This window comes from Diceros bicornis, chromosome 21 (assembly GCF_020826845.1).
Source record: "Diceros bicornis minor isolate mBicDic1 chromosome 21, mDicBic1.mat.cur, whole genome shotgun sequence".
Classification (NCBI taxonomy): domain Eukaryota; kingdom Metazoa; phylum Chordata; class Mammalia; order Perissodactyla; family Rhinocerotidae; genus Diceros; species Diceros bicornis.
The window spans coordinates 29,267,284-29,277,864 of NC_080760.1; positions in this window are offsets into that span (position 1 = coordinate 29,267,284).

The window sequence follows — 10,581 nt, forward strand, 5'->3', positions numbered from 1 at the left end:
GGGCAAGTCTATCAGTATACTTTCATCTACAGATAATAGAAAACTCTCCGGGCTTCAAAAATACAGAATTATCAGGGCCAGCCCCATGGCTTAGCAATTAAGTGCGCGGGCTCCACTACTGGTGGCCCGGGTTCGGATCCCGGGTGTGCACTGACGCACTGCTTCTCCCGCCATGCTGAGGCCGCGTCCCACATACAGCAACTAGAAAGATGTGCAACTGTGACATACAACTATCTACTGGGGCTCTGGGGAGAAAAAAAGGAGGAGGATTGGCAATAGATGTTAGCTCAGAGCCAGTCTTCCTCAGCAAAAAGAGGAGGATTAGCATGGATGTTAGCTCAGGGCTGATCTTCCTCACAAAAAAATGAAAATACAGAATTATCTTATATAACAAGAAGTGTATGTGTGGGGCAGCCCCAGGGATGGCTTTCATGGACTCAATGTTTCTAATAATTGTGATTCTTGAGATTATTTTCCAACTTTCAACCAACGTCAGTGTGCTGGATTTCCTTAGGCAAAATCCTTCCAAGTTGTGAAATGGCTAGTAGGATTCACGAGCCTCATCATAAACAAATCACTGGTAAAGGGAATCATATAAACTTGCTGGATTAAACTAATCAAGTTTTCCCAGTGTCTTTTGGGGAAGAGTAGAAACATGAGGCTCTATTAACAAAGAAGAGTGGGGGAATAGCTATATGTAGGCAACCAATAGTGTGTGCTCAAGTCTGAGAAAGTTGGGAAAATATTTCAGAATAACTCCAATTCCATCAGAGAAGTTAGAAATTTAGTTGACACAGGAAGCCACTATGTGTATCTAGAGTAGGGATTGATTTTAACAAGGTTGTGCCTTAAAAATTAATCTTATATTTATGCATAAAATATGTTTGTGGTTGGTAAGTTTGCATTGAGGCCATTGCAATAGTAATGGCCTAAATAATAATTAAACTAAAATATTGAGCATGAGGATATGAGAGGAAATACATGCAAGAAGTTTGGGAGTGAAAAGATTAATTTAATCTGATAATATTGTTGAAAGGAGTAATTAGACCAAATAGATCTCAACTTTCTAGCTTGGGTAGATCTGATGATGCCATTGACATAATTAGGGTATTCAAGAGGATTTATCATAATGTATGATAAGTTCAAGTTTGAGAAAAACCTGTCATTGAAAATATCCTGCAGATAGTTTTCTAGATATTTCTCAAATGGGAGAACTGGTCAGAACTTGATATTTAGGAATAATTTACAAAGAAGTGATAGTCAAAATTATAAAAATGACTTAGACCACCAGGGAAAAGGTATAAAGTAAAATAAAATAATGTGGAAAAACATAAATTCACAGGACAGCAAATTGAGGACAGAATAGAAAGGCTAAAGGATACAAAGAATTTTAGAAATATAGAGGAAAGGAGTTGCAGGCACTCAATAAAGGGAAGGAATCTCAATATAGTAAGAATATGGTTACAGGTTATTCGGACAAAATATATCTGAAAAAAAATGGAAACAGTAAAAAGTAAATAAAGTGATGAGTAGCAATCAGAATTCAATTGAAATTATGCAGCATACATTTGTAAATAATTTAAGCAACATCATCTCTTTAATTTTTGTAGTAATAATAAGTAGTGCCTAGTCTGGAAGAGTGAAGGAGAAACCTAATGAGGGTTATAAGGGCTAAGTAAAGTAGAAGGTCAAGTACAGTAGAGGGTCAAGGAAAAAAGATGTTCAGGTACGACAAAATATTTTCAAAAACTAAACAAAAAATTACCTTTCGGTATCCTTGATATTATAATTCTGTTGACTTGAACAATTCTCTAAACTATTTTGCAATTCTTTGTTTTCCTTTTCTCTTTTATTTTCAGATGCTTTAAATTTGATTTAAGAAAAATAAACAACAAACAGCTCTTTTGAGTTTGGTAAACATTGCCTTCTATAAGTGGTTGAAGTTCTTGAAACACACATTCCCATCACGTCAAAGGTACCATACTTCTATCCCTCTTTAGTTATTTTCCACTCAAAGGAAATAGAAACCAGCTGCAATATTAGGCAGCTGTAACACAATCCTCTGGCAAACGCTTTCCACTAGAAAAAGCTTGTTTATGAAGATGGTTTCATGGATAATTTTTCCCTCATTTGTCTAAAGAGATAGTTGTAATAAGTTGCCCTTATATAATGTCCCTATTATCCTAAGAGATTCCACCTTTCTTCTTCTTAATAAAACCCTTAAAACTGTTCAAGTTTTATTTATTTTTTATTTTTTCTGAATGTTATATCGTGATTAACTCTTGCATGGATAAATCACTTATTTTTTCCCTTTACTTTTTAAGGGTTTGTTGTTTTTGACAAGTGAGATGTTCTTTATAAATGATACTTATGAATTTTTGAAATGGAAAAATGAGCTGTGCTATTGAACTAGAGCAATACAAAGATGAACTTTCATCTTGTGTCAGTCACAGTTTATAGAGACTCCCATACCCACATTTCAATTCCCAAATGTGTTTTTGACTCTGCAGTTCTTAAACTATCCTTCACACATGAGAAGGAATTAGAAATATTTCAGGACCTCACAATAGCTTGGTTGCATCTTTGTTGGATAAAACCAAATTATCAAGATGGAAGACATTCTTGGGAAATTGTCAAACTTGTTTTTGTTTTCTTTTCTGGTCTTCAAACTGGATAGAAAATCACCAGGGGCCGGCCCGGTGGCGCAAGCGGTTAAGTGCGCGCGCTCCGCTGCGGCGGCCCGGGGTTCGCTGGTTCGGATCCTGGGCGCGCACCGACGCACTGCTTGGCAAGCCGTGCTGTGGCGGCGTCCCATATAAAGTGGAGGAAGATGGGCACAGATGTTAGCCCAGGGCCGTCTTCCTCAGCAAAAAAAGAGAGGAGGATTGGCGGATGTTAGCACAGGGCTGATCTCCTCACAAAAAAAAAAAAAAAAAAAAGAAAAAAAGAAAATCACCAAAGGCCCATTTCCCTGCCCCTGGTCCTTTCCTAGATTACCAACTCTTTCTTAAAGACAAGGATGTTTGGATGGCCTCTAAGAGTGAAGAGCTTTTTTAACAAAAACAAATATGTCTACACGTTTCTAAAGCTGCTCAGAGCACATTTGGTTTAGGGAAGTACCATAGCCTAAAGAGGGTCTCTGGTTAATTGCAGGGTTCTGAAAAATTGACCTCTGAAAAGACATCAGGGAGCGAGGGAGAGCAGACCACTGAATCACTACAGGGATGTAGCCCCTGAATCACTTAGCCCTCCATTACGCATGTGTATTCACAGTATGTCTACATGCTTTTTAAGTAGTTTAATTATGATGTGTCTAGATGTGGGTTGCTTTGAATGTATCTTCTTGGTACTCACTGAGCTTCTCAGTCTGTAAGTTTATGTTTTTCATCAAATTTGGGAAGTTGTTATCTGACATTGTTTCATCAAAGAGTTTTTCTGCCCAAAACTTTTTCTCCTCTCATTCTACTCCAGTTCATGTATATTGGAACTTTTGATATTTTACCACAGGTCTCTGAGACTCAGTTCATTTTATTTTATTTTTTTGTGAGGAAGATCAGCCCTGAGCTAACATCTGCCAATCCTCCTCTTTTTTGCTGAGAAAGACTGGCCCTGGGCTAACATCCATGCCCATCTTCCTCCGTTTTATATGGGGCGCCACCACAGCATGACTAGCCAAGCAATGCGTTGGTGCATGCCTGGGATCTGAACTTGCGAAACCCGCGCCGCCGCAGCGGAGCGCACGCACTTAACCACTTGCGCCACTGGGCCGGCCCCCTCAGTTCATTTTTATTCAGTGATTTTTCTCTCTATTGTTCAAGTTGGATAATACATATTATTCTATATTCAAGTTCACTGTCTCTTTCCTCTGTCATCTCTATTCTACTATTGAGCCCATGTAGTGAATTTTCAAACATACAAAAGCAAAATATATTTATATTTTAATTGCCAAAAGAAATTCATTTAACCTTGTGGAAATGTTAACATTTGAACAGGAAATGTTGAAAGAAAAAAGTCTCTCAGACAGAAGGAAATGATAACCGAGGTCACTCTGGATCTATACAAAGTATGAAGAGCACTGGAAATGGTTCATATAGGTAAATAAAAAACACTTTTTTCTTATTGTTTAAAACTTAATCAACTATTTAATAACAATGTATTGTGGGTTTTATAACATAAGTACAAGTAAACTGTATGAAAACAATAGTAAAATGACTAGAAGGGAGAAGTGGAAGTATCCTTTGTAAGGTTGTAATATGATACATGAAGTGGTATAATATTACTTGAAGGTAGATTGTGAGTTAATTTTCATTTTGCAAACCCAAAGCAACCACTAAAACAACATAACAAATAGTTACAGCTAATAATTTATCAGTGCAGATAAAATGAATCATAAAGAAATATCAAAAATAGAGAAAAAGAGGAGAAAGGATGAAAAGAACAGATGGAAACAATAAAAAAAAACCACAATCATATATTTAAGCTTATCCATATCAATATTCATATCAAATATAAGTGGTTTAAACATTCCAATTAAAAGGCAGAGATTATCATTTTGGATAAAAAAGCAAGACTCAACTATAAGCTGCTTCTAGGAAACTCACTTTAAGGATAAAAAAATACAGTATCTAAAAAATAAAAGGATGGAAAAAGGTATACCATGATATATAATATGCCATGACTATATCAGGAAGACAAAGGAGATATCATAACAATGCTAACAACAAAAAGTACATTACAAAATGATAAACAAGTGAATTTATCACGAGTACATAGCAATCCTAAACCTTTAAGCACCCAGTAACAGAACTTCAAAATATGTAAAGTAAAATCTGACAGTACTCAAGGAAAAATAGATAATTTCTACTATTATAAAAATTGATAATTTCTACAGTTACAAATCTATTATAATCAGAGATTTAAACATCATTCTTGCAATAATTGACAGAAAATTTAGACAGAAAGTTAGTAATGATATAGAAGACTTTATCATATCAACCAAATTGACCTAATTGACATTTACACTAATTTGACATGGTACACTGCACTCACCAACAGCAGAATACACATTCTTTTCAAGTGTACGTGAAAGACTTACAAAGATGAACCATACTCTAGGCTATCAACAGGTTCTAATAAATTTAAAGGGGTTCAAATCATATTTATGTTCTCTGACCACAATAGAAGTAGAAGGTAATAATAGAGATATATCTGGAAAATCCCAAATATTTGGAAACTAAATAACACATTCAATAACTCATGTGTCAAAGAAGAAATCAAAAGGGACATGAGAAAGTAACTGAACAAAAATGAAAACACAATGTATCAAACTTCATGGGAAGCAGGGAATGGAGTACTGAGAGGAAAATTTACAGTGCTAAGTGCTGGAAAGTTCTCAATTCAACGACTTCAGGTTGATGTTCTATGTATACTTGAAAATTATATGTATTCTGTAATTGTTGGGAGTGGTATTCTATAAATATCAATGCAGTTTTTTTGGTTCAGATTTTCTCCATGCTTACAGATTTTTTTCCTACTAGTTTTATTAATTTATTTAAGATATCTTTCCCTACCACAAGGCCTTGAAAAGTTCTGAAATTTTTATAGTTGTGTTTTTATAATTTGATCTATACTCTCTCTGGGGTTGATTTTTGTGTATGATATGAAATGGTTCAGTTTCCCTATCCGCTTCCCCATCTCTCCCTTTCTCTCCCTCTCTTTCAGTATGGATACTCAGTTTTCCTGGCACCAATTACGGAAAAGTCTATCTATTCCTACTTTTCCACAGTGTCAACTCTGCTACAAATCAAGTGTCTAAATCCACATATGTGGTTCTGTGCCTGTGTTTGCTATTCTGTTAACTAGGTCTACTGGACTATACACAAAGAATACCACAACATCTCAATCATCATAGCTTTTAAATAAACCTTGATATCAGATAGAACTAGTTCTTCATATTGTTCTTTTTCAGCAATGTCTGTAGTGTTCTTAGACATTCTTGCTTATTATTAAAGTCTACCGATAATCTCCCTAGAAAGTAGGTCCTGCAGGAGCAGTGAATTCTGCTTTGCGCAAGGAGATATCCTCAACACTTAGAATAATGTCTAATAGAAAATACCCAGTAATTACTTTTATAACAAATGAATCTACTTGCCTTACTCCAAATACCCCATATATCAGCTTACCCCTTAAAATAATTTTAGAACTGAATATGGCAATTTTGATATGAAAATAGTAAGGAGTGTTTCCCCCCTTGATATAGCATTTGTCTATTAATTTAGACTAATATTAAACTGCCCCTTTCAGTAGAACTGTTGCTCTATGTTGAACTTAAAATGATCAAAACTTAATATTTTCATATGTTAATGTCACATGTCAAGCTTGTTCTCCCCTTTATAGAGTTGTAAAAATCTGTTGTACAGGATGGCAAACATACTTGTTAGATGTCATTTTGGTTTTGGTTCAGTATTATATAATGTTAAGAATATAGTAAATATGAATTATACTATAAATATCTCTAAGTTGTGATTTGAAGAATTGAAAAGAAATTTAGTCCATTTATTAATTTATTTGATACAATATATATTTGATATTTATAAATTTGAATTATTTAACATTATTTAATGTTTAATTATCTGGCTACCCACAGATCCCCTATGCCATATAACTAGTAATGTTCTTCTACCAAAAATAAATCTGTTGGTGAACATATTTAAAGAACAGACATTCAACTAGCTATGAATCGTCCCTGTTGTAGCACAATTCAGTTCCTATTCTCTATATGGTTTGCAAAACTATATAAATGATATTTTCAAATGTCAGAAAAAAATCAAGATATACTTGAGTCTGTATGGTAACCTGGATGGACTAATCTAGGATATTAAAATCTCTGTTAAATCTCCATTCAGTCATTAAATAAACATCATGCTCTGCACCAGAAAAACAAAGATGAAAGATGAATGACACGTTATTCTGACTCTGTGAAATTCCCAATCTAGCTAAGAGACAGGTATTTAAACAACTAGTGTAATGCATTTATAGTACTTAACCATATAAAATTTTACAGGAGCGCTAAGAGTACTAAATTTTGCCTGAGTGAAAGTATGTGAAGACTTGATAAAGATTAACCGAGACAGTAGTATTTGATTTGGATCTTGAAGAGTGAGTAGAATTTTGAAAAGCAAAGGAAACAATATAAGCAAAGGAATTGAAGTAGAGGTGGCATAGCTTTCAGTATCACAGCAACAAACAGCTGCCACAGTGTGACAACCAACAGATGGGTGGTGTGGTTCCTTCATCAGGAAATGGACGGGGGCCTTGGTGGTGAGAGCACAAAATCATAACCACTAGACCACTAGGGCTGGCCATCAAAGAAAGTGCATTTATTGAATTACAAAAAAGGCTAAGAAACATAATTTATAGCTCTAAATACAATGGCCAATAATTTATGTATAATTCAAATTAACTGAAACTATTACAGTCATTAGGAAGAATGTGCAAGCAGAGGAATAAGGTGGGTTTGTTTGGAAATGTACCTATTTTCTATAGTCAGTAGATGGTAGCAACAAATAATTTGAAGCTTATAGTCGTTAACATAGAAAAATATTTTGAAGGGCAGTAGAAATAACGATATAGGAGACAAGCCACTACAAGAATAATGACATAGGAAGTAAACTGCTTTTCCCACTTTAGAGTGAACTACTCCCACATATTTTCAAAGGGAAAATTTTAAAGAAATTATCTTATTAATTCATTTGCTTTTGTTCACAACTTAGTAACTAGTAATAGAAGAAAATCCAATTGAACTAAATTTAAAATTAAATAGTTTAGTTTACTTTTCTTTTCTTTTTTTATATTTGATTTTGTTTAGTTTTCTTCCATGTTGATCATTATTCCCTTTCATTCAACATATCTCCTCTTTCCTCCTACTAAGTAAATTGACTTTTTTTCATAAGTATAGTCTCATCTGCCGTTTCCTAACTGAACTTTAAAGTGCATTCTTGGAATACTTTTAAGTCTAATTTTAGATGTTCATGAACAATAATTTAAGTTCTCTGTCCTCAAATGTGAAGTTGATGGGCTAAAATTACTTGAGAACCAAACAAGCAATTGTGCAATATTTGTTGGGTGGTTACACTATGCTTAGATCCGCAGGACCTGTACAGTAGAAAAAAAAATATGAAATGTAACCTCTGTCTTTGAGGGCTTTTTAAATCTGTATGTGCAAAGAAGACTAATCGAAAAAGCTTGTTTGTAACTGGCCCATCGTATCGTAGCTATCCATTTTTTAGGAAATCAATCACCTTTAAGAACTTACCTGATACAAGTAGATCAATTAAAATGAGTCTGCCTACTTGTGAATATATTTTGCTCTGGTAGGAGAATCTACCACACGGGAGAAAAAAACTAATGAAATGTCCTTAACTTCCTCCACTGAATTTAAAATTTGCTCCACAGAATTCTCCAACTTTGATTCTAGTTTCCACAGACTTTCAGGCTCCTGGGGCTTTACTTTCATATGGCTTCTAACACTCTGCTGAAAAAAGTGATCTTTCTCTTTTCCTCTGAGGACAGTTGAAACTGGTTGGTGTTAAGATAGCAACAAAAATGAAACCTCAAAAATAAAAATCTAACATTAAAAAATACCAAGGGAAAATAGAAGAATAAAAAATGCAAACATAAAACAGTGTAAAATCATTTCAGACTAGTTGCTGCTAAAGAAAAGATGTCTGTAGTGTTCTGCCTGTCGTAACCATCTTCTTTTCATATTCTATATATTCTCATAGATAATCCTACTGCCACATGTAGCTTCTACAATATCGTTCCAAATAAAAATTGCTCTCCAAATTCCTGCGCTCCATGATGATCCATATTTGTAGCTACTTATTTAAGATAGGATGATTCCCAGAGACTCAGTATATTTAAAATTGGGCTTAAGACCTCCTCCCTTATGTTGATCAACTTGCGTGTTATTTCTCTTATACTTCATTTTGGCCAGTGTTAACCATTCTCCGTCCACACTCTCCAAACCAGAAAACTGGAGAGTCTAGTTAGACTTCTTTAATCCTCTGTCATTCTCTATCTCCCTGCACATTCAGTCTTCACCACATTTTTCCTTGTCCGTCATCTTCTCTATATCATGCTAATGCACACCTCCTCTCCAAGCCAACTAGGACTGTTTTACATAAGGTTCCTGAGAGACTTTACTAGAATACTGTAATGTCTTTCCAACCAGACATTTTACTCTAAATTCATCTCCCATAATGCTGTCTTTCTCTGCTTCCAGAGTGATTTTTTCTCCCTAAACAAAAATTTAATACTCTTACTAAGTCTTTAAAATCTTCATTGGATCCCAATTTAATGCAGAGAAGAGTTGAACTGCCACAGCATAGCATACAGGGACTTTCCTGACATTATACATCTAAAGTTTCTCTTTTCATTTCTTACTTTTCCTTCAAATGTACCTTAGGCTTCAGTGTTTCTAAACAACTATGTTTATTCTAGCATACCTGTATCTTTCCATATTATGTCCATGTGCTCCTCTTCTGCCTGAAATCTTCCCTTTACAACGCTTTTCCATCACCATCTATCTACCTTTTCGACCTTTACTTATCCTTCAAGAATCAACTAAAAAATATTTTATTTTAGAATCAGCCTCACGATCAACCTCCAGTTGATCCTCCTCATGCTTCAATAGTACTTTGGGTAGACTTTATTGTATCGCTTATCACAAGACAAGATTCGTGATTTGAAACCTCACTATGGCTGCTCTACAGAGAACAGATTAGAGAAAACAGGAGTAGATGTGGAGAGTGCACTTAGCAGCCTACTACCCTGAGTAGTCCAAGATGATACTACTTTAGACTAAGATGTTGGCAATAGGGTGGGAGTAGAATGAATGAATCCAAGAAATATTTAGTAGGTAAAATTGACATGACATGGTCATACATTGGCCTATGGGAAATGAAGGTGAAAGAATTGTTAGGCTGACACTCAGATGACTGGCATGATTAACCTAATAAGTGGGGTGCAAATCATCGTAATAGATGCCACAAAATTTGGAAACTGTCTAGCTTTGATATGCTGAGTTTTAGGTGAATGCAAATAATCGAAAGTTTTAAAACAAGTTTTTAAATAGGCAAAAAGTTGTTCCCTCAGGAATGCTAATAATGTAAACAAAAATCCACTATATGCAATCACATACTCATTACCTAGAAGTTTCAACCACTATACACATATTTACTTGCAACCACTTTTTTAGTGGGCGTTTAATTCTCATGTTATGAAACTAATAGTTACATATGCTGTTTAAATCTTTCCTAAATATTTGTTTGGAATTTATGAAGATTTAGCCATAGACTACTAAATATCTATTATTACAAGTTATGCTGTAGTAATAAAAAATCTGTACAGTAAGGTAACAAATCATCTTTTATAACAATAATCTTTTAATAAAACATTTCAATTGATAACATTACTGAAATATTCTGCCACTGAATTAACACAGTCCTCCAATTAAACCTAAAAGAAGAAATAAAGAGGCTGCATTTTTCTCTGAGCCTAAATTTTGGTGTGACTCATATT